The sequence below is a fragment of the Balaenoptera ricei genome, chromosome 3, assembly GCF_028023285.1.
Source record: "Balaenoptera ricei isolate mBalRic1 chromosome 3, mBalRic1.hap2, whole genome shotgun sequence".
NCBI lineage: Eukaryota > Metazoa > Chordata > Mammalia > Artiodactyla > Balaenopteridae > Balaenoptera > Balaenoptera ricei.
The window spans coordinates 120,021,972-120,047,256 of record NC_082641.1 but is presented as its reverse complement, the minus strand read 5'-3'; the positions used below and the strand labels follow the sequence as shown (position 1 = coordinate 120,047,256).

Genomic DNA, 25,285 nt, shown 5'->3' with positions numbered 1-25,285 from the left:
GAAGACCTGGGGCCCATTTGCCAGACTGAGCGGCATCAGGTCCCGGAAAGGACCAGCCCCAAAGAGGGGAATGCTCCCTTGTAACCTGACCACAATGTTTACGGAGTCAAAGACAGCAATAACAGCACTGGGGAGTGAGCCAGCAAGGTCATCCAGGAGAGATAAGGAAATGACGCAAGGCCGAGGGCTTAAGGCACCAAATCCCAACACAACTTCCAATGAGATTCCACTAGTTATTTATGCTCTGACTTTTACTAAACTTCAGATGAACCTCGGAGAGGCAGACATCCTTTTGTCCTCACTTCTCTTAGATTTGTAACCACAATACGATACTTCTTTAGGAAAGTCATGGATCCTTCTAGTCTGCTATCCAAATGATAAGTGAACTTGGCTTTTTAAAAAAGCTAACCTTCTCTCTAAAATCGCTCCAGATTTCCAAGGGGTGATTCTGAACGACTGTATTTTGTGGGCTCGCTCCATCCAAAGTTCTGAACTTTCAGGTGCCCTTTCCCAAGTTACAGTTTAATTAGACCCAGTTCATTCACATCAACTCACCAAATATTTATTGAGCCGAGCACTGTGTTAGAAAAAGACCTGAACGCTGCCCTCAGGAAATTCACAGACCAAGGGATGGGACAGATGAATAAACAAATCATTTCAGTCCAGCATGGTAGGTGCAATGATAGAATTATGTACAAGGCAGCACTTTCAAGCCTCTCATGGAGTTATGGTCTGGGGGGAGAGCCAGACATTAATCGGAAAATTGCACAAATAAAAGTAGAGTTTAAACTTTGACCAGCACCATCGAGGAGAGACAGGCGGCACCATCAGAGCTTTAATGGGACATGTGGTCAGGGAAGGTTGAGTAGGACACCCTTGAAGAAGTCACAGTTGAGATGTGAAAGATGGTTCAGGGTAAATTCGCTGTAGAGTGGAGGGAACGGTGGTCCTGCGTGGGAAAGCATGTGCAAAGGACCCGTGGCAGGAGATCACACAGCGTATCCAAGGGACCAAACCAAAGCTGGTGTGGCTAGAACACAGGGCTGGAGGGGGATGGTGGGGTGGCTGGGCCAGAGAGGTCTGCAGGGCTGCATCCCAAGCATCCCCTGGTCAGCCATGGCCTTCATTTCTGTGTGCTTATCTCCTCATCTGTGTAAAGGGGATCAGAGCAGCATATACCTCGAAGGAATGAGGGAATCCCTTTTAGCACTTAGAGGAGTGCCTGTGAGTATCAGCTGCTGTTATAATGTTGTAATTATCATCGTCATCATCTCACCACGATAAGCCTGTGGATGAGGACCCTGCTGGCCCAGGTCAGGTATTTCTTTTTAACACTTCACACTAGCTACATGAGCACAGTTCCACAGAGGTCTCAGAGGCCACAGAAATCAGCAAAGACTCCAATAAGGGTAACCGCTGGCTTTCTGGAGACATCCTGAATGAATGACCAGCTGGACTGCTGACCACAGGGCTCAAAAACCACCACCAAGAGTTTATCCCCAACTACCCAGAAAAAAACCGAGACAGAGGAAGGAGGACAGTGCCTCCCGAGAGAAGGCTGTCTATAAATAGAAAATTACACTGAAAGAAGACAAATCGCACTTGACGTGAACCCATTTTTGACTCTGTCTGGAAATGCAGGGCAGAAGGAAGTGGAGGGGACAGGGAGTGAGCAGGTGTGCCCAGGCCGAGGCTGCCTGCCCGCGGACCGGCATGTACTGTGACCAGGGTGATGACGAGGGACTGTGCTGGCTGCCAAGGCACCCACACCTAGGGACAGAGACCCCGGCACCCCCAGCCTGCTTCTGCGCTCTGACACGTGCCCGGGCTGCAGATGTTGATCCCCGGGCTGAGATGGGGAGAAGGGATGTAGGGCACAATGGGCAACATGGAAGGAGCTTCAGAGGAGTAGGGAGAGCAGGGCTGGGCCCCTGGGCACCTCTATTTCCTAAAATGGGTTGTTGTAGTGTGGAATGGGATAACCTATCTGGTAAGTGCTCAGTAAACATCCGCTAACAAATCAATTAGCACTCTCTTCAGAGCAACCTGGAGCCTCCAGTACCCACGGCTTTTCATCCCAGTTCTGTAACCCCTTGGCAGCATGGCACTAAGGAATTTCCGAACATCTCAGTGCTTTGTATGTCTCATTAGAAAAGAACTGCAGGGACTTCTCTGGTGGCGCAGTGGTTAAGAATCCACCTCCCAATGCAGGGGACACGGGTTTGAGCCCTGGTCCGGGAAGATCCCACGTGCCTCAGAGCAACTAAGCCCGTGCGCCACAACTCCTAAGCCTGTGCTCTAGAGCCCGTGAGCCACAACTCCCGAGCCCATGTGCTGCAACTACTGAAGCCCATGTGCCTAGAGCCCGTGCTCCACAACAAGAGAAGCCACCGCAATGAGAAGCCCGCGCACCACAACGAAGAGTAGCCCCCGCTCGCCGCAACTAGAGAAAGCCCCGCGCGCTGCAGCGAAGACCCAACACAGCCAAAAATAAATAAATAAATAAATTTATATTTAAAAAAAAGAATTGCAACCTGACCATTTAAGTGGCTCTGCTTCAGAAACATTTACAATAATAAGAGGCAACATTAGCATGTTTTCACTACGTGTCAAACACTGTTAAGAACTTTCCAGGGAGGTTACAGCACCAACACTAACACCTGAAGTCAGAATGTCTGGGTTCGAGTAACAGACCAATGCTTTCCTGGCTCTGTGGCCTTGAGCAGTGACTTAACCTCCCTGGGCTTTAGTTTCTTCATCTGTAAAACGGGAGTGTTCATGATACCTATGTTATAGGGTTCAGGAAGGACTAGATGAGGTAGCGCAGAGAGCCTGGAACTGAGCACTTAAACCTTCACGCTTATCATCATTATGAACTCCCTTGGTCTATGCTACCCATTACCCCTTATGACAGCCCAGGAAAGTGAGGCTGAAAAAGGGTTGTGTGTCCACACGACGGAGCATCATTCAGAGCTAAAAGGAAACAAGCCATCCAGCCATGAAAAGACATGGAGGAACCTTAATGCATATTACTAAGAAAGAAGCCAATGTGAAAAAAGGCTACATCCTGTATGATTCCAACTACACGACATTCTGGAAAAGGCAAAACTACGGAGGCAGTAAAAAGATCAGTGGTTGCCCAGGTTTCAGGGGGAGGAAGGTAGGGATGCACAGGTGGAGCACAGAGAATTTTTAGGAGCGTGAAATTATCCTGATACTACGATGGTGGATACACGTCATTATACATTTGTCCCAACTCACAGAGTGCGCACTACCGAGAGCGACTTCTAATGCAGACTATGGGTTTGGGGCGACTCTAATATGTCAGGGTAGGTCAATCAATTGTAACAGATGTAGCTGTCCGGTGGGGATGCTGACAGTGGAGGAGGCTTGCTTGTGTGCTGGAGGGGACACATGGGACATCTCTGCACCTTCCTCTTAATTTTGCTGTGAACCTAAAACTGCTCTAAAAAAAAAAAAGTCTATTAATTAAAAGAAAAAAAGGTTAAGTGACACAGCTCTCGGGAGGCCGGGGGTCTCGCCCGCTCTCCTCGGCTGTGGTGGTAGATTCGCGCTCCTCTGGGCTGAAGCAGGGCACAGGAAAGAAGCAGGCTGAGGCTCAGGAGGAAGGACAGCGGGCACCTCTATGTTATCTCTATGTGTTCCTTGGTCTACAGGGGGGATCCCCGACGCTCGCCTCTCTGGGCCAGTGGCCCTGCCCGAAAGGTTCACGGGATGGAGGCATGGATGCGGCTGTGTTACCACCTCCCCTTGTTAACACACACTCAGCTCCTGGGGGGATAATTTGGGTGTTTGCATGCTGGAATGAGTGTGTGTGTGAGCGATATATCGATACTTACAGTTTGAAATGTTTCCCCTCCGACTCAGGCCCTCACCTCCAACAACACAAGAACTCCCCATTCTCCACTGTAACACATTTCTAGAACCTGCACCTTGTAGCCGATTATAGGTGTTGATCATATCCTTCCATGAAAATAACAAAGTGACGGAGGGCTATATATTTAATTTCTCTGTCCATAATGAGATATTAAAGCAATACCCAGCTACTATCAACCACCATTAGAGTTTCAAATAATGAGGTTACGAGCCAAACTATAAAATACATGTATTGACTATAAAGGGGATTGAACAATCACAGTCTAAAGCATCCTTCTTGCCACCACTGTCATCATTTATTAGCCATGTAAGAAGTGTCAAGTTCTGAGCAGGTTATGTGCCTTACGTCATTTGATCTTCTCCTTTTAGGTGTGTAGTATTACTACTGTCACTTTGCAGATGGAGCAGCTCAAGCTCATAGAGGTTAGGTGACTTCCCAAGGGCACACAGCCACTAAGTAAGTAGTGGACTCCACAGACTGTATTTAACTGCCATACTCACATTTCCTGGCCTCTTGAACCTTTTGCACATTTCATCTTGATAAATCCCCATGGATCCCCTCTCCCTCCTACTTTAAATGTCAAGCCCTAGCACATAGCCTGGCACAGGGGAGCTGTTGATCAATGTTATTCTCCATCCCTCCCCAGGCACACCCTTCCTCCACCATCTATCTGCCCCTGCCCTCCCCCACCCCCATCTCCTCTAAGAAGAACGAGGTGTCTACTCGGTGCTTCCCAAACTAGAGGACGCCTAAGAATCACTTGGGGAGGTTCATTATAATTTGGATCCAGTAGGTCTGATGTGGGACCCAGGAATTTGCATTTTATAACAAAAGGCCCATGTAATTCTGATTTGGGTGCCCTCTGGATCACAGTGAGAAATTTTTTAAGAAAATCAATTTTTCTTATTTGAAACACTACTTAAAAATGCATGTGGTTAAAAAAATTTAGAAAGCTTAAAAGAGTAGATGGTTATAAGTACATCTCTCCATGTGCAAGGGTGTTCATGGCAGGAATTTGGATAACGGTGGAAAACTAAAAGTAACGTAAATGGCCACCCCTGGAGAATATATGCAAATACAGTAAAGGCTACCTGTAAGATCAGAACTTATTTCTAAAATTTACTTATATGATATTTGTTGTTAAACATTACAGATAAAAGGTATCAAAATGGATAGATCTCAGATATAATGTTGCGTGACTAAACGCAAATCGTAGAACTATACAAAGTGCACCGTTGACGGGCATTAGACTCTCTCTCTCTCTGACACACGCACACACACACACACACACACAATCCATAATAGTGGCTGCCTCAGAGGAGGGAGGACAAAAATATTCAGAAAAAGGGAAACGAGGAACTTCAACGTTCTCTCTAATGGTTTCTTTCTTTTTCCAGTGGGTATCAAAAATTATCTTTTATTTTTGAACTAGTAACTACAGTCTCCTGCAATTATTTCCTTCATATACAAAAAAAAAAACTAAAGTAAATTTCAGAAAATGTTAACATTTGTTAAATCTGGGTAGAGCACACACAGGTGTTTTTTAAATTATTTTTGTTTGTTTGTTTTTCTTAAATAAAAAAGAAAGCTACCTTGCCTCCCTAGTCACCCAGTTTCCTTCCCTGAAGGCAGCTGGATGTTTATTTTGTACCCGTTTAGGTCAGTCTATGTGTTAACAAGCATACGAGTCTAATGTGATTCTCTCCTACCCCCTCCAGGACCCAGTCCCATCAATTAAATTCTCTTTTAATCTTTAATCGTTTTTTTAATCTTTTAATCTCCAATCTATTCAATCCCTTTCCCTGAATGTTTCTTCTTGACAAACATTCCCAGGTTTCTCATTTGAGAAAAGCTTCTCTCCATTCCTGCTCCTTCAAGGCACAATTCTCTTGGCGTGACCACAGTCCTTCCTGGGTGGGTGGTGTGGACTCACTGCTTCCAACCACTCACCATTGACTCAAGCCTCTCCTCCCCTCACTTGGTTCCTCCATCCATCCGTCTGTGAGGAAAGAACTCATGGCCACTTCTTGGTCTCTATGTCTCTTGATTTTTCTGCAGAATCTGATGCTTTGGGTCACCCCATTCCTGACCTCACCTCCTGCCCTGACTTGCGCCATCATTCTCCACCCGTCTCTTTCTTTCCCCACTTCCTCATCTCGGCTCCCCTTCTCTCCCACCCATACTAGGGCTGTCCCCACGGTCCACCAATGCTTTCGTCTTCTCTTCTCTCCACTCATGACCTCACCACACCCCACACTCTGACCCTCAAAAAGCATTTTAGTGAGGATGCTTACTTCCTTTTGGGTTCGCTTTCCATGACCTCAGAACCACATTTCCAACTGTCTGAGGGATACACCCACCTCACTGTCCTGCAGATAGAGCAAATTCAACCTCCCAAATTCAAAGCACTTACTCCTCAGGAATTATGTATTTCTGCTAGGTGGGTGCTTCTCAAATTTAATATGCATACAAGTCAGCTGGGGCATCTTGTTAAACTGCAGATTCTGATTCTCTAAGGCTGGGGTAAAGCCTGACAATCTGCATTTCTAACAAGTACCTGGGTGGTACTGATCCAAGGATCCCATTTGGAGTAGCAAGATGCTACAGAGATTTCCATTCTCTAGGTCAGGGGTTCTTAACTCTGTCTAAAAATCAGAACCACCTGGGAACTGTACTAGGTATAACACAGTTAAAACTATGCGTACAGTAAAAAAACTCAAATTAACTCCTCTTTTGCCTGGCCCCAACCCAGACAAATGAATCAGAATTTCTGGGTGTCTGGCGTAGGCATCTGCATTTGTAAATGACTACTGAGCACGTGCTTGGGACTGTGCTAAGGACTAAAGAGACAGTGGTAAATAAGACAAAGTCTTATGGAGCTTACAAGTTAGTAGAAGTGATGGTGATAAAAGAGAAAAATAAATACTGGAGAACATTTCGGATAAGTGCTATAAAGGAAAAAATGGAGTTCTGAGGTAGAGAAAAACTGAGAAGGGGCTACTTTAGTTAGGATGGTCAGGGGTGATCTGCAGAGGTGACATCCAAGCTGAGATACGAGCCATGAGAAGGCGGACAAGCAAAGGTCTAAGGCAAGAGGAGAACTTCAGGCTGAGGGAACAGTGTTTCAGATAGAGGGATCAGTAACTGCAAAGATGCTATGGCAGGTCCATGCTTGGTGAGCTCAAGGAAGACAAGAAAAGCCAGTCCTGTGAATGGAGCAGGACAAGCAAGGGAGGAGAGGAGAGGGTGAGGCTGGGAAGAGGCTGGGGCCTCATCATGAGCCTGGAGGACACGGTCTTCCCATGGATAGAGCAACGGGAAGCTGATGCTAGGAGGTTTTCAGCAAGCAAGGGGATATGATCTGACTTAAGCAAGCTGCTATATGAGGGCAAGAAATGAAACAAGGAAGCAGGTAAGAAATGATGGTGGATTGGAACATAGTGGAGAAGACAGAAGAGGCTGGACTGAGGATATATTTTGGAGATAGAGCTTGCTGATGAACTGAATGGGGCTAGGTGAAGGACAGAGAAACAATGACTGCTCCTTTTTAGGGACACTTAGGAAGATTTTTAAATACCTGAGAAAAAAAAGCTGGGGGATTGGGTGGGGAGAACTAACAGCTCTGTCTAGACCATCTTAAGTTTAAGATAATTATTGGACATCCAAGTAGAGATGTTGAGCAGGAAGTGGATTATAAGATCTGGCTATAAATTACCTTTCCAGCCTTACCCCTTCCCCATGAACTCATTATATATGAGCCATCTTTAATTCAAAGTGTACTGTTTCCAAGACACAGACATAGAAAACAAACCTATGGTTATCAAAGGGGGAAAGGCGGGGGGTGGGGGAGGGAGGGATAAATTAGGAGTTTGGGATTAACAGATACACACTACTATACAGAAAACACACAAACAGCAAGGTCCTACTGTACAGCACAGGGAACTATATACAATATCCTGTAATAACCTATAATGGAAAAGAATCTGAAAAAGAATATATATATATCTCCTTCCTAATATCTCTGTCATTCGTGTGATTTATGCCTCCCGGGAACTCTCATTAAAACGTGATAGCTCATTTGTAGCATTCGTCACTTTCTCCCCCCAATTGGTGTGTATTTACCTCCCATGCTGGGTGTAAGTTCCTGGAGGGCGGGGCTTGCATCCTACTCTTTTACCCTATCTGCCGTGACATCCAGAAATGTGCCCAGCACATAAAAGACTATTCATTAACCGTGTTGAATAAATGAATGATTAGGACACATCCTGGGATGACAGCCTGTGGTTCATCTAGTCATCGGAGATCAAAGGTGGGAGGTTTTCTTAACCCTGAAGGAACTGATGTTTGCTGACTCCCCAGATCATTGGTATAGAACTACCTAGGTACAATGCTAAGAGTCTCGGCACATGTACATCATTGTTTATGTCTCAATAGTAATGCATGTAACCTGCTTAGGCCAAGAGTGTACTCCTTAAAAATACCTGAATCTAATTTATGAACTCGCTAAAGAAGCCTATTATTAGAAAAGCTGGTGGTACGGTCTTTCCTAAGAAAAATATTGCATTTGTAATCATCACCACTGCTGCTCCATGCCCAGCTGTGATAAGACTGGACTTTGGTCCACTCTGCTTTCTGTGAGTACAGGTTCATCATGCTGGGGCACTGGAAACGGGTGTTGAGCCCTGACCATTTTATGACCTTAGGCCCAATCTGTCCATGAGGTGTCACTAAAGTCAGATTGATTTATTCCAGTGCCTTTTGCTTCACCGTGTGCCAGGTCATGGATTCTGAAGTGGGGAAGAGACCATAACAGGTCAGACACTGGATCTTGGCACACAAGCTGACAGACACTGAGAAAGTGAGAGAAAGACGAGCTAGAAATGGAGAGGAGTGACCACGGAGGGAGGCTGGGCAGTGGCCTCAGCTCAGAAGGGTGTGAGAGGTAAAGGAGGACTCCTGAAGGAGCAAGGGTATGGAGGTTGAGTGAGAAGAAAAGAGAATAAAAACATAAAGGATGGGGAAGTAACGGAGCTGCTGGAGGAAGATGGTAAAAGAACAACATTCTCAACGCCAGCAGCCATCACCTACTGAGTGTTGGTTACAAGCCAGGCACTGTGATAAGGGTTTTATACAGACTGTCTGACTTACTTTTCTCATGACCTTGTAGTAGGTACTACCATTTAACCCATTTTACAGATGAGGGATGTAAAAATCAGAGAGGTTAAGAAATTCACTTGGGGTCACAGAGCTAGCAACTAGAAGAGCTAGGATTCAGGCCCAGTTCTGTTGGGCGTCAAAGCCTCAATTCATAACCACTGCTCTCTATCACCTTCTGATATTGATTCAGGGGTATTTCCTCTTGCCATGCCTGGTGTAGGCTAAGAAACGCAATGTCTTCCAACATCCCAAAGAGTGAGGTGCTGGGTGATGAGCTAATTTGGAGGTGTACTTCAAAAGCCCTGCCATGACTGAGCTGTCTGTCAGGTCCGTGAGCCCTCGGAGCAGAGATCTCTCATCCATCATCAGGGAATACTCACTCTATTGTGTCAGGCCCCACCTCAATGTTTTTTTATTGTCTGCTCTTCACCATGAGTAACGCCACTTTCCATTTTAAGCTGGGAGCTTCAGGAGATGACCGTGTTATAAGCCAGGGTTGAAAGCTAAGCGCTGCCTGGGGGATTACTCACCCACTAGGATGTAGCCAACATCTCACCCTCCCACTCAGGATGCTGCTGGAATATCCTCTTCCTTGCCAAACCCTAAAGGAAATCTGGTTTCTCCTGGAATCAGGCTAGGAATGGTGCCAGGTTATCAGAAAGTTGGCAAGTTAACTGGTTCTCCAAGAGGAACTACTGTGGTTGTTCTGGTCCCCTCCTGGGTGGTTGCTTGTTTATTCATTTGGCATTTGTGGAGGGCCTACTATGTGCCAGGCACTGTGTTCCATGATAGAGCTACTGCAGTGATCTACATGGCTTTAGTTCTTGTCTTCAGGGAGCTAAGTCTAGGGAAGAATAAGCAGGTGATTCCAATAAAATGTCATAACCAGGAGAATGTAATAAATAATATGCCATGGGAAGCTCAGAGAGTTTGGGGAACTAACAGCTGAAGAATTTATGTCAACATAGGACAAGCAAGAGCTGGCTAAGTTCCTTAACTGTAAGCAACCAGAAATGACTTTGACTGATAATAAACAGAAAGAGAATTTGGAGAAGCTGGGGTTGCCCACAGAATCACTGGGAAGGTGTGGTAGGCCTGAATCACACTGCAAGAAGGGTCCAGCCAGACCAAGACCTGTGTGTGTGTCTGGGGGGGTATCCCTCAAATACAGGACGGGGCTTTAGATGCTGGGCAGTCAAAAAGGATGACAAATGTCCAGGACAACAGGTAGAAGTGGGGAAGATGGGGAGCAGTGGCTGTCTCAGAATGACCTAAGATACTGAGTCAGAAAAACCAAAAGGAACAGCTTAAAGAAGCACTGACTTAACTGAGGTGAGCAGGCACTGGGGCCACAGCCAAGCTCTCAGGCACTTCCTTAATGAGTGAAGTTTGCTGCTCAACCAAAGACTTCGAGGCTCTGTGGGGAAAAAAGCCTATTGCCAGCAGGTAAGTAGGAACTATGTTTTCAGCTTTCCTCTTTTTTTTTTTTTTTTTCTTTTTTGGTGTTCCTGGGGCCATTCTGGAAGGTCACAGTTCTGAGTACATGCTTGAGATTACAGAGCCCAGCTAAATCAGAAAAATATTCTCTGCAAAATAGTTAGAAAAGATGGTTTGGACCAGCCAATGGGATAATGATAATAACCGGCCTTTACTGCTTGTGCTATCATGCGCTTACATGCATTATTTCATCTAATCCTCATTATAAGCCTATTAGTTTGCAAGCCAACAGACGGAGGCACAAAGATTATAAATGGCTTGGCCGAGGTCCCATTGTTAGCAAATTGTGGAGCTGGGATGCAAATGTAGATTTACTTTACTAAACTGAGGGTCTGTTGACAGAAGACACAAAGAAGTGAGCATCAGATGAAGAAAAGTGGTCATAGAAGAAAACATTTTTCGTTTCTATGCTAAGAGACTGGAAGCCTCATTCCTTAGCTATTACCTCTGTCATGGGTACCATTTTGAATCTTAAGGTCAGTTATTGCTCCCTACTGAGAAATTTTCAAATTTTATACTTTAGTGAGGTACTTTTACCAGTAACTCAGGGTGTTAACCTCTAGATTGCAGCAAGAGGTATATATAGTATCTTTAATGAATTTTTAAAATAAAAATGTCTCTATACAAATAATACATGCTACTTGTAAAAAAATTGGGGAACTATGGAAAAGAAAACAAAAATCACCTGTAACCTTGCCACCTAATAATGGCTATGGTCACACTTTGGGGTCTCTGTGTGTGTATGTATATATGTATGTATGTATGTGTGTGTGTGTGTGTGTGTGTGTGTGTGTAATCTGTAGCCTCTCTCTCCAATGCATATATATAGGTATTGTGTTTTAAAATCATAGTTCTTAATATCTTAAATAATTGTTATTGCCTTGATTTCACCTTTTTCCTCAAGGGAAAATTGTATTGGAGTATTCAAACTGGCAAATCTACTAAACGAGTATCAGTAGACAGAGTAGAACATGATATGGAATGCAAGGTCCTTTGTTCAAATGAGTGGGCAGAAGACATGGGGGCCTCCCGGGGTACGCTGGATCTAGTGTGTGTGCCTGGTCCTTTCAGAAGGATTTGGTTTTTCATTATTTATTAATATTTCTAAGCATTACCTGAAAAACATTTAACGTCATGATTAACCTAATCAGGTAATCATTTATTCATTAGGAGAGATTTATTGCACAATCTACCATACGGATGACACTGAACAACGCTATGTGGATAGAAAAGTAGAAGAGTAGCTTTTAGAACTGAAGAACTGAGCACCAAATGGAATCCTGGTTCTGATCCCACTTCCCCTCCTCTGGCCTAGGGGACCCCATCCCTTCCCACATCCTGGTCACAGGCAGTTCAAACCTCCACAGTCCAGCACACACAGCGATGTGGCCTTCTCAGGCAGGAATGCGGTTTGGCCTTCACAGCCCCCGCTGAGCATCTCCTTCCGGAGCCCACGTGGCTCAAGCCAGCAGAAAGCCAGGTCTATTCGGTCGCTGCTGTTGTCGACTCCTGGCACACCCAGTGCCACCCGTCTCCTGTCCTTTTCCCAATTCATCAAGACAAAGTCCTACCAGTTGAGGAGCCCTGCACGCTCCCTCTGCGCAGCTCAGGCATCTGTTTTGTGTTAGGAGTCGTTGGCCGGTCAAGTGCTTGCACGATGCAGCTGGATTTGCTGATGTAAACAAAGCTGCCTGCATGTGAGTTTTCTGACCCTGAAAAGGCCCCACAGAACTATCCCCTCAGGCCTCCATCAGACTTTGCCACCAGTCCAAGGGGACAAAGAAAATGGACTGGAGTTTAGTTAATAAGTAACAGCCAAGAGGGAAGCAAAGCACCTGGTTCCTTCCCTATTCTTCCTGGACCACCATTCCTCATCCTGAACTGAGGCAATGTCACTGCCAAGGACATCCACGTGGTGGCCCAGCAGGCCAAGGGTCAGCTGGCTCCCCTGACAACAGTGGATGCTCTACCTCACCCCTCCTAATACAGAGCTCTTTTCTACTCTTGCTTTTTTGCTTTGTTTTCCCATGCTTCATTAGATTTTATTTTTAGTTACAAAAGTAAACAGTTAAACAATACTTTAGTATCCATTTTAAAAGTTAATCGTCTCCAGGCCCGCCTCTATTCTACCTTTCAGCTCCAATATCTCATTTGCAAACAAAACAAAAAACTAAACACTAATTCAAATTAAAACACCTCCTGACTCTGGGAGCCACTTAATTTCTCAAAATCTCAGATTTTTCCTCTGTGAAAACAAGAATAACAATGTTTATGCTACTTCAGCTCCTATACGAAATCATGAGATGATATCTATGAAATACTTAATAAGACAGTACAAATACATTAGATTTAGTTATATATTTTGATCTTTAAAATTTCATAATGTGGATTATTTTGATCATATTTACTCTTATAATGACCTCCTGTGGCAAGTGATACTGGTTTTATATTTTCAGTAGTGATACTAAGTTTCCATTTGACATGAATTCCAGATTGAACACTGATTCAACTTCAAAAATACTAATTATAACAAAAATACATTGTAGCTGTGTATATCTAGATTATTCTGGACCATACATTCTGTATATATAGAAAATAAACCCCCTCAAAAAAAGAAATGACAAAGAGAGCACAAGAAGACATGAAACCCCAATCAAACCCCAAATCAACCAGCTAGCCAATCAGGCGGCACAATCTCAGAGCAAACACAGACAGGCGTGGCACAGTGTTGGACGAAGCAATGCAAGATGATTTTCAATGGCTTTTTACCACCATCAAGATCAAAACAGCAAAACAGCCAGTTATTCCTCATTGGCCCCCAGCCCTTTTTTGTGCTCCCCACAGCTTTCTTTTCTTATCCTGGCACCCCTCCCTCCCCCTGCAAAGCCTTGAGGCATTCAACAGTCTCCACTAGAACCATCCAGGTGTGTCTCCCACAAGAGTTCCATGCTCCAAAATGATCATTCCCATCCCCCAAATCAAACTCTCTTTAAAATAGGTACGTTTCCAAAGCATTAGACACAAATTTTAGTTATTCCGTTTAATAAATGCCAACAAATATGCACCAAGCATCTATTAGGTACAAGCCAAGAGTGTGTGTCTATGGGGGAAGGGAGTGTGTAAGATCCAGTCCCCACCCTCGAGGAGGTGAAAATTCACTAGGGAGGCCAACCGGAGGATGCAAATAACTATAATTGCAGGGTAGAATGTAGTAACTGCCACAAACAGCTCCAGCCAACAAGCTGCAGGATGCTGCAGGAGGAAACAATGAATTTCAGCTTAGTGAGGCTCAGGACAGGTTCAGTCACGAGGCAGCACTGGCCCCCAGAGATGCATCTGTCCTTTGAAAGATTATACGAACTCCTGTGGCCCCCCAGTTGGTGGGTTATCTTGAGTCCCTTGCCTATGCTGGGCTAACTACCGCAAGAAGGTTTAGCATCCTAACATTTCTTTCCTGAAACGTGCCAGCTCCTTACCCAGGAGGATTATGCAGTCCCCTCCAGTTGGTGAAACAGATTAGGACACATGCAGCTGTGCACACATCCCTGGGCCCACCCACTGAACTCCTGCCCACCCTCCAAGGTCTCAGCTCAACGTCACTTCCCCGGAGACATCCGACCACTCTCTTATCTACTGGTACCCTCTCCGTCTCCAGTCACAGCTATCTCATTTCAATAGGGAGATACACACACTGGCACTGTAATAAGATGTTCTCATTCAGCTGTTCACTTCTCTTTTTTCATTTTTTTTTCTATTTATTTTTGGCTGCGTTGGGTCTTCGTTGCTGCGCACGGGCTTTCTCTAGTTGCAACGAGCAGGGGCTACTCTTCATTGCGGTGCACGGGCTTCTCATTGCGGTGTCTTCTCTTGTTGCAGAGCACGGGCTCTAGGCGTGCGGGCTTCAGTCGTTGCAGCACGTGGGCTCAGTAGTTGTGGCTCACAGGCTCTAGAGCGCAGGCTCAGTAGTTGTGGCGGACGGGCTTATTTGTTCAGCGGCATGTGGGATCTTCCCGGACCAGGGCTCGAACCCGTGTCCCCTGCACTGGCAGGCGGATTCTTATTAACCACTGCACCACCAGGGAAGTCCCTGTTCACTTTTTTAAAACTTAATATTGCAGGGAGGTCAGTGGTGCAATGGATAAAAACTTAATATCTCCCCCACAGGAATAAAAACAGACAATGAATGCAGGGACTTTGCTTGTTTTGTTTGCCTATGTGTCCTTAGTGCCCAATAAATCACACCATTTAGTTGAATGAATTAATGAATAATAATAGACTGATTCAACCTCATCTCCTCCTGCAGTCTCTTCATCTCCCTGGTTGGTTTGTTAGTTTTTGTGGTGTGGGATCAATGGTTTTAGAAAACATATAGGATGAATTTCACATTGATTTCATCTATTGAAAATACTCATATTTGGGTTCAGTACGGCAAGTGGCAAATCAGTATAGTTTCTCAGGCTTTGGTTCACGAGGGGACTTCTAAGCGTAGCACGTGACTTTTCAGGAAAACTGATACAATACACAGCACACCCGTACCATCATCCCCGCCCTCCACCCTCCTTTCTTTCAACAAACACTACTATGCATGTATTATGTGCCAGTCGGTGCAAGATACTAGAGATAAAAAGCTGAGCAACAAAATTGAGGGCTCTGCCGTGATGGAGCAAAGTCGAGGGGGAGGAACTGTCAGTAAGCAGCTGCCGTGAAATACAGAGGGACAAGGGCACCCGCTGGGGGGCTGGGCCTGGACCTGCGGCCAGCGGTCAGGGAAGGCTTGTCTGAGGAACACCTGTGGGGAATTCTTAGGGAGAAGTAGGAACACCCTGGGTGAGAGCGGGCAGTGGGGAACGTTGGCAAAGAGGGGTGCAGGCCAAGGCGAAGCAAGTTCAAAGGCCCAGAGGTGAGAACGAGCTTGGAACCGAAAGACATTTACCCTTGTTAGAGGCCACTGAGGGATTCGAGGCCAGGAACTCTTTGGGCTTTCTTACTCAATACCAAGACGAGGAGAGCTTGGAGGCAGTGTGGGTCACCAGTTACCCCTCAGGAAGTGACTGCAACGTAAGGTCCACAGGGGCAGGACTCTGCCACTTCATTCGCTGTCTGAGGGCGGGCCCAGCAACATAGTAGGCTCTTAACAACCATTTCCTGAGGGAACAAGTGAAGTGCCCTGAAGGTGACCTCAGCCACCTCCCCTGGTGTCACCAAGCCCCACAGAATCATAAGACCAAGAGGCACCTCGAGAGCCAGCTGGTCCACTTTGTCCCCTCCAGGCTGTCTGACCTGCCCTCAGACCTGCCAGAGATGACACCGTCTTGTAGATTTTATAAAGTTAGTAGCAGCATGACTTGGAAATTCATTTCATGAAGTCATACACATAGAGCCGAGGGACAGATGATTTGTCCAGTCATCTGGTGAGTCAGAGCAGGATGGAAAAGAGCAAGAACAAGAGTCCTCAACGCCCAGCCGGCAGGTCAGGCAGCAAGGTCCCTTTGGCTCCCTTGCATTCTGTGTCACCTACTGTGACACCAAGGTGCCTCACTTCCCAATCTGCTCCTGAAGACCAATGAGCCCACATTCCCCCAGCAGCACCTTCTCCTGTGGAAATTATATTTCCGGGTATATCTGGTGGTGAGACTTTTCAATCCGACTTTAGCTCATCTCCTGGTACCATGCGCTGGCTGGATGCTGCCATCCCTCTCAGAGAAGGCTACTGGGCCTGTGTAACCAAGGCTACTGGCCGGGCAGCCGTGAAGAACGGACACCGCATCTGGCCTAAACCCACATCTAATCACATATATGATTCCACTTTGTAAAATGCTTATTACATCTCCATGAATGGAAATGTTAACAGAAATTATCTCTGGCTGATAGGATCATGGACAATCTTTTAAAACTTTTTATTGCTGTTTATCTGTATTTTCTAATTTTTCTATCACTCCCTCATATTTCAGGACTTCTAAGGGGACTGACTGGCATCCTCTGCTTATTTGTTGAACTGATACAACAGTAAAGCCCAAGTATTAACCCTTCATTTCCCAAAGTATGAGGCATGTGCCCCTATTGATACAGGAGAAGTTCTGAGTGGTACTAAGACACCTTTCAGGACCACTGCTGAGAGAAAGGGTGCCCCCTGTGAAGTCTCCTTCCATCATTTTCACTATTCAAGGAGGAGGCTTTAGCTTGGTACAATTTTGCTTTCAACTCCCCTAGAAGAACTGTTGTTCTCTCTGTGTAACCAAAAGAGCTGAGCAGGCAGGAAACAGCACCTAAGCAGAAGCCAGTGACTGCTGTCCTTTGACTGTATTTGTCTTTATGACTGCCTTCTATTTATGGGATGTTTTTGCAATTATACTAGAGAGATAAAGCTTCCTTTAAATAAGGAAACTGAATTTAAGTAAAACTGCACTTCAGTAACAAAATTTAAAAATAAGGAATTCGGTAAGGGCATAACGATCAGAGTGATGTAGGTGCAGCCCTGTACTGAAGCCCAAGGACAGTGGTGGTAACCTCTGGGGAGGGTAAAACCACCCCAGTGGAATATCAGTGCACAGCAGAATATCCCAACAGCTCCCCCAGGTTTTGATTTTTGTCTGTTTATCTTATTATTTCAATATAAAAACAATAGCATGGAAATAATAAATGAGGAATTTGCTCAGATGGTGACCCAGGCAGATGGGAGACAACTTCAGAACAGGATTCCAAGCTTGTCCAGATTAAGTCCTGCTGGAAGACTGATGGATGAAGGAGGATCCTAGGAGCAGATAGAATTTCTCTGTAATGTTCGCCCTGAGGAAAGAGGCCCTTCCACAGGAAGAAGGTCAAGCCCGGTCTATTTTTATAAGAGCATTTCAAGTGGTTAGTGGACTTATTTCCTGTGGTTCCCAGGAATTCTGCAGCAGGCTTTCAGGAGGATGTTGGTGATAGGGAACAGGGACTTGATGAGTGAGAATCAATAATTATCTCTATATTTGCTTCTCTTTTTCTATAAAAATAATCCAGAGGAAAAACACTTGCTTTAGAAGAGCAAAGTTCATGACAACAAGAGAGCAGAATGCGACATAAAAGTGTCCCATCGTTCCTTAGTGTGTGGCAGAGTCTTTAGGTCAAGATTTTGCAAGCTGAAGATTGATTTACTCACTCATTCCCTTCCCTCCCTCATTTACTCAAGAAAGGATTGAGCCACTCCTCTGTGCCAGGCATGGTTTAGAGGCTGGGGAGAAGGTGGTGAATAAGCATGACTCTGTCCTCCAGAAGCTTACAGGCGAGTCGGGGGAGAAAGACATCAAGCAAGTAAACACGTGGATGGACATACAATGAAATTACAAATGATGGGAAGTGTTGAAAAGGGAAAGAACAAGAGGAAACAGAAGAGAATAAGAGAGGCAGAGGGGGACAGAACTTAAGACCAGGAGGTCAGGGAAGACCTCTGAGGAGGTGGTACTTCAGCTGCCATCTGCAAGGCGGAAAGAGGTCGGGAAGGGCATTGCTGGAGAGAGAACCATGTGTACGAAGGCAGCCATGTGGAAAAGACCACCGTGGACTCAAGGATCTAAGAGAAGACAGGAGTGGATGGAACATAACAGGCAAAGGGAGGGAGGAATGGGAGGTCAGGCCAGGTCATAGGGTCTCCGGCCATGGTAAGAGTTTGGGTTTTACTTTATGGAAATAGAAAGCCACAGAGGGTTTTAAGCCAGGGAGTGATCATCTGATACAGGTTTTAAAAGATCTGATTCTGTGTATAGAAATGACTGGAGGGGGCCAAGAACAAAAGAGGGGGCTACTTTAGAAGCTAAGACAGGAGCTGGTGGTGCACTGGACTGGGTATTGACAGTGGATGATAAGAACATAAATTCAATAGCCCTTAACTAGAGTCAAAGGGCTTGATCATGAGAGCCTAGAGACGTTGACTAGCTAACAGGGCTGGGACCAGGGTGGGACGAGGGAGGCACTTGCTTCAGGTGCAAAATTTACTCAGAAATCAAGAGAAATACTATTTTAATGCAAGGTTTTAAAAAAAATCAAATTTAATGCAGAAAAGTCCACGATGAACAAAATATCAAATTTCTTTTTAAAAAAAAAAGGATCAGTAACAGTGCTGTGCTAAGCCATATAAGGAAGCTGAGGCAAAAGGAAAAAATCAGTAACTGATCCTGTCTCGTAAAGTTTGACATTTTGTTCATTTCTTCATTCTTGTCCTGTCTAGCTGACCGTCCCCATCTGTAACACAAGCCACCATGTAACCCTCTGCTCTGAAGTAGATATTATGGAAAGAAAACTAATGACATAAATCATCACAAGCTCCCTGATGGTTTAGACAGTATCCCTTCTCCTTGCTCTGGAGATTCAGACAGAAGGTGCAAAATAGTTGCTTCATAAATATTTCTGATAGTAGTGTTAATGGCTAAAATTTATCAGGCTCTTGACATGTTAGATACTTTGCCAAAAACTGTTAAGTACAATTATCTCATTTAATTCTCACAACAATTCTAAGGTAGGTATATTATTACCCCTGTTTTACCATGTCTGGCATATACTTGATAGGCATTTAATAAATATAGGAAGAAAGGAAGGATGAATAGATAGAAAGGAAAATAAGAGAAAGAAAAAGTGATGGGCCTTCCATTGTTTCTTCAAAGTCCTATAGGAATAACTAGTGATTCCAAGTCTGGCAAACACTATCCTCTAAAAAGTGCTATTCATCTTGCTTAAAAGGATTGGTAGAGCAAGGAAGCTAACCTTAAATATCACCTTCTTCCACAGGGAATATTTCTGATAAGTTGGGTTTTTTTTACACCTTTTCCCAACAGCTTTTCTCAGAATATATTTCTTGAATTCATTCATTCCCATATATTTACTGAGCAATTACTATGCATCAGGCACAGATCTAGGTGCTGACAATACCAAGTGAGCCAAAGGAACCTTATCTGGGCCCTCCTGAGGCTTCCATTAGAGAGAGAGACAGAGAGACAGAGAGAGAGAGAGAAAGAGAGAGAATGTGTGTGAGACAGACAATAACAAGTAAGCAAACACATAAATAAAATCATAAATTATCATAAATGTTACACAATAAACACATTTGGGTCTGTGTTACACGATAAACACATTTGGGTCAAACACACAGGGAAGGGATGGGATCGCCCCTAGACAGGGTGGGCTCAACATAAGTAGACACAGGGAGGCTCCGAACAGTCGTGCTGCCAAATATGCTGTTAAGAATTTTTACAAATCAGATCAACCAAGCTCCCTACAGAATGTGAAACTTGACAACCTGATGACCTGCTCCTATGCAGAACAGTTTTGAAAAGCAACACCCGTTTATTTATCTATTTTCTGTATAAACAAATCCATAGAAAAGTTATTCACACCATCAAGGGTTTAGGAATACAATATCATGAAAACATTATCATGAAAACATTAGGAAGTGTTCTGCCTTCTGACCGCGCTGCCCCATGGGCCCACCTAAATGTCTAGATTTATCGAATTCCAGAGGAGCCCCTTGAACATGACAATGTCAAGGAGCCAAGGAATGCAGGCTCCTTGAAAGAGGAATTATGTGCAAAAAGATGGCAGCCCAGAGAAGTAAGAAGTCTCTCTGACGTTTCTCCTTACTTCTTGTTGCCTAATCTGCTTTCAAAGGCCAGTAATGTAGAAGTGCTCCATTTTTCAAACCACCCCACCCAACGTAATGGTGCTTTGATCTCTAAAACATGAGAGAGGAGCAGTGGATGGTGGAGGATATTAATGGCTTTGAAAGGTCAGTTAGAAGAAAAGAAAGAAACAAGGAGAGAAACCATGAGGAGCGGAAGGGAGGAGGGCAAACCATGCTTCCAGCTACCTGCCAAAACTAAAGACAACTCCCGCGAGGCCATGTTTGACGTATGAGTGTACTGTCCTCATTATTGGTCCCGGGCTATCATTGTGATTTTTCTGATAAATGGCATCTTGACTGCAATGTGCACATCCCTGGAGACGCTAGATACCAGGGGCAGATTTCTCTCTTAGTTGAGCTTCTTGGATAGAAGATTTCAACTCACTTCCAAGCTCTTTCATCCCTTATCAAACACCAGTCATTTCCCGGGGCCTTCGTGATGCTCTCTTGCTCCATCTCCTTCCCATAAAGCCCACCTGGTTCCTGCCAATAGCCGAGCTGCGTGTGGACCTGTGTGTGGAATACCAATGACAGTGACCTGGTCACAGGACCCGAGAGCTATCAGATGTGCTGAAACAGGGCAAACAGTGCAAACTGAAGACTGTTCCCTTTTGGACTTTTCATGTGGGATCAAAGAGAATTGGCAAGTGAAAGGAACCTCTAAAAATAGCCAAAGTCCTTAAAAAGAAATAATGCAGAAGGAAACAAGTTTTGTATGTCCTGATGCAGGCTCTGCAAAAACTAGGCCCTGGAAGGCTGGCGCTGGGGTGGGGGATTTTTTTCTTCCTGCCCTTCGGCTGTGACACCCACTGGGTCCCTTTGTGAATCCTGGGCCCCCCTCCCCCGCCCGCTTCCTGCACGGCGCTGGACGCCTCTGCAGGAATGTAGCTCTTGGGGCACAGCTGGGGCCTCCGTGGCCCACTTTCAAAATCCAGAATAGACTCTGACATGTAAAACGAGTTCCATGGGGTTTACAGTTCCTCTTTCGTATCCAAGCACCTTACAACACAAAACCGCACGCCAGGACTGCTAACTCTTTTTCCAGAGATGCTTGGATATCTCTCTCTGGCAGAAATAGGAGTTTTGTATTTTTTATTTTTGAATGTTTTGAGTGAGCATGGGGCCCTTGGAAACGAGGCTGCCCCATGGAGAGGCAGCAGGATAAACTGATGTCTTGGGACTGAGGGTTTTATTCTTGGCTAAGCCACAGATTTGCTTTGATAAGCCGTTCAGCCTCTGGGCGCCCCGGTCCTCTTGGCTAAAGAAAAAGGAGAGCCGTTCATCCATCCGGTATAACAGCAGAAAGAGCAAATACGAAATGATTATCAAGTACTTAACGTAGAGTCTATAAAACAGACACCCCAAGATGCTTGTTTACTCATATAAAATGCTTTGTGAAACCCCAAGTGTTATAAAAATGTAAATAATCAACATGCTAAAACATAGGCTCTTATTAATAATATTCATGATACCTTCTATTTCCAAAGCACTCACTACATTGCAAGGCCCTTCCCAGGCCTCACTCTATTCCTTCCTCATGGCCCCATGATGGGATCGGTCCTCATAACAGCTTCCTTTTACAGATGAGGATCAGAGAGATTAAATGACTTGCCTGGTCATGCAAGTAGTTAAAGACACAGCAGAAACCAAAAGCCGTGTCTATGAGAACTTCCCTTTTTCATGGCCTTTCCAACCCAGTCAAGAAGGAAGATCTTTTACTCAGTTTACCCAGTGGCCTCTGGCCTCACCCCAGCCCCTTTAAAAGCAAAGGCAAATGACCCTGCCGTGACAAAAGCCAAGACGGACTTGGCCAACACTGGGTCATTTTGGGGAAGCATCACAGTGACAATCAGGAAAGTGCTGGTGGGGGTCACTGTACCGCTGTGGAAGATGACAGTCATGTGTCAAGGCAGAAACTTGCAAAGCCTTCATTCAAGGAAAAGAAGTACCTCCTGCAGAACCCAGGCCATGGGGCTTTGTGACCTATGGAGGCTGGTGGAGTAAAACGAGTACAAAAGCTAAGGAACACTCAGTCCAAGGGGCATTTTTTTCTCTCTCCCACATTTCTTTGGCAATTCAAATCACAGACTATGGAGTCAGAAAAGCCTCCCTTCAGCTCTCAGCTTTCATATTTATGTAGCTGTGTGACCTGAGACAAATTATCTGCAGCTCTCTGAGCCTTGGTGTCCGCAACTGCAAAATGCGGAATAAAAAAAGCAATACCTTGAGTTCAGCTCAGGGCAGCTCCCCTGTTCTGTTAATTAAAATCTGGGACATCAAACTGGCTAGGGTAGATCACTGCATAGAAAATATTCTATTCATTTACCTCCCAGCCTATAAAAACAAAGAAGGAAAAAAAAGCAGTGCCTGCCTAACAGAATTTCTTTGAGATTAATTAAAATAAGGTATGTAGCACAGAGAGATCAGCTCGATGCTTTGTGACCACCTAGAGGGGTGGGATAGGGAGGGTGGGAGGGAGCCGCAAGAGGGAGGGGATATGGGGCTATATGTATACATATAGCTGATTCACTTTGTTATACAGCAGAAACTAACACAACATTGTAAAGCAATTATACCCCAGTAAAGCTGTTAAATTAAAAAAAGAAAAATAATGTATGTAAAGCACTTAAGACAGTACCTGGTACACAGTGAATGCTCGAGAAAAGGTCACTATTTTATTATTTATGGACACATTTTATTATTTACGGGTATGTCCACAGGAGGCCATTGGGAAACATATGGTAGGGCAAGCCCTCAGTATTTCCAAAGAGATAACAAACACATGCTTCAAAAGACTGAGTCTGGAGAAGCCAAATTTTCTAGGTCAGGAGAGAAGGAAAAAAAAAAAAAAAAAGACTCAGCAAACAGACTCTCTTTCTATGAGCTGGAAGGTCTGCTGATTTCAAGAAAGGAATGTCCTTGCTGGGCTGGTTCTGGAGACTGTAACTTGCACAACAGATTCAAAAAGATTTTTGGAGACACATCAGTAAGAGAAGGCTAGACTAAGGGGGCAAGGGCTGCCAGAGGCCCTGCAGAATCACTTTGCATTTGGCTCGAAGCCCCAGGGCTTTAAAGCGTCAGCCTGCAGGAAGGATATTTCCGTTGAAGATGTGTGCAGGTCTTCAGGATGGCTAAGTGCCTGCAGGATGCTCTGGCCCGGGACGTACCATTAAAGTTCAGACAGAACTGGGGCCCGCAGAGCACACCGCTGCGTCAGGGAGCGCTCTCTTCTTCCTCTCGAGTGGAGGCTGTTTTCTCTAAGCACTTAAAATAATTCCTGACCTCCAACTGAATGAGGCTCTATGGGGGAAGTGTTTTAGGGGTGGAGAAGCCAGACTGCAGAGAATTAAAGATCCATAATCAAGGGAAGGAATGAAGGATATTGGAGGAGAGTCTTCAGAATGTATATGTCTGCTCATATTTTCTACTCTTCCTTGAGGAGTATGAGAGCTAAGGCTGGGATTGAGCAGTTGGGTGACACAGCCCAATTGGATGAACATCCCCTACTTCCTGTCGGCTACACTCTGTCTAAGCATCTATGCCCCTCTTATCTGAAGCACAGCTTGATGAGTCTGGTATGGGCCAAACTGTAAACTCCTTAAAGGCAGACACTGTGATGTCTACTACAGGTCCAGAATCCCTTATTTGAAAAGACTTGGGGCTAGATATGTTTCAGAATCCAGAATTTGGGCGATTTTAGAAAGGTAGTATGGTATGTATACTGTAATATTATGGAACAACTCCAGTAGACGCTGGTCTAGTAGCCTATAATCAAGCATGTCAGTACCTCTGCACCAGATTATATAAATATTAACACGAAGTAGAATAAAGACTTTAAATAGTCTAAGGACACTTTGGGTCAGGTTTTGCCACATTTGAGTTATGAAAGGACTTCTGGTTTTCAGAGTCTTTTGCATTTCAGAATTACAGATTAGGGATTTCAGGCCTTTCTTTTTCTTTTCCTTTTTTTCCCTTTCTTTTCTTTTGTAAATTTTCAGGACATCTGCAGCATCCTGTTCCTGGCAGGTGCTGAGTAGAAGTTGTCAACCAGAGTATAACATCTTTTTTTTTTTTAATATAAATTTATTTATTTATTTATTGGCTGCGTTGGGTCTTCGTTGCTGCGCACGGGCTTTCTCTAGTTGCGGCGAGTGGGGGTTACTCTTCGTTGCAGTGCGTGGGCTTCTCATTGCGGTGGCTTCTCTTGTTGCGGAGCACAGGCTCTAGGTGCGCGGGTTTCAGTAGCTGTGGCACGCGCACTCAGCAGTTGTGGCTCATAGGCTCTAGAGTGCAGGCTCAGTAGTTGTGGTGCATGGGCTTAGTTGTTCCTCAGCATGTGGGATCTTCCCGGACCAGGGCTCAAACCCGTATCCCCTGCATTGGCAGGAGGATTCTTAACCACTGCGCCACCAGGGAAGCCCGAGTATGACATCTTGATCTCCCTGATATAATACCTGATTCTGGAAGCCAGGGAATAGTTTATTCTCAGTGACTTTGGGATTCTTAAGGATTAGAAGGATCCTAAATTAAAGAACAGGAGACGAAGACTACTGACCCCACAGGTTCTCTGTCATCCTGGACAGTAACACACACAAACCCAAGAAATATACTGAGAACTGGTCACTAGTATATCATAGCACCTAAGCAAATGAGAAGAGAGCTTCACTGTACATCAGTGATAAGGAAAAATTCTACCCTATCACTTAGAAAATGATATTTTCAAATATTGCTAAAATACCACTAAATGTTAAAAATCAAGTTTGTTCAGTCCTAAGTCAATAGCACGGATGATTGGCAAAACTAAACAATAAGATATACAGAGGCTGATAATCAAGCTAACGTCTATTGAATGCTTACAAGTTTTCAAGTGCTGGGCTCAGCGCTTTGCATGCGTTATCTTTTAAGACTTATAGAACTCTGTGCAATAGCTACAGTTATGGGGCCCCATTCTGGAGATGAGGAAACTGAGGCTCTGAGTAATTTGCTAGTGAGTGTCCAGCCAGGACTCCAACCTGAGTTTAGCAGTCAGAGGAAAAAAAGAAGGAAGGAAGGGAGAGAGGGAAGGAGGGAGGCAGAGAAAAGGA

The 25,285-nt window shown here is 44.8% G+C and overlaps 1 protein-coding gene, 1 long non-coding RNA gene and 1 other non-coding gene across 4 annotated transcripts in view; 2 read left to right on the top strand and 1 right to left on the bottom strand.

Annotated features, from left to right (window-relative positions):
- LOC132362601 (uncharacterized) overlaps nt 1-25,285 on the bottom strand; it is a 354,028-nt gene that overhangs the window by 98,557 nt on the left and 230,186 nt on the right. The window lies entirely within an intron of this gene.
- The window catches only part of FGF1 (fibroblast growth factor 1), a 103,256-nt gene that overhangs the window by 47,408 nt on the left and 30,563 nt on the right, over nt 1-25,285 (top strand). The window lies entirely within an intron of this gene.
- LOC132364206 (small nucleolar RNA SNORA36 family) lies at nt 22,422-22,543 on the top strand. The gene has a single exon (XR_009502753.1). It is a non-coding gene; the product is annotated as a small nucleolar RNA SNORA36 family (small nucleolar RNA).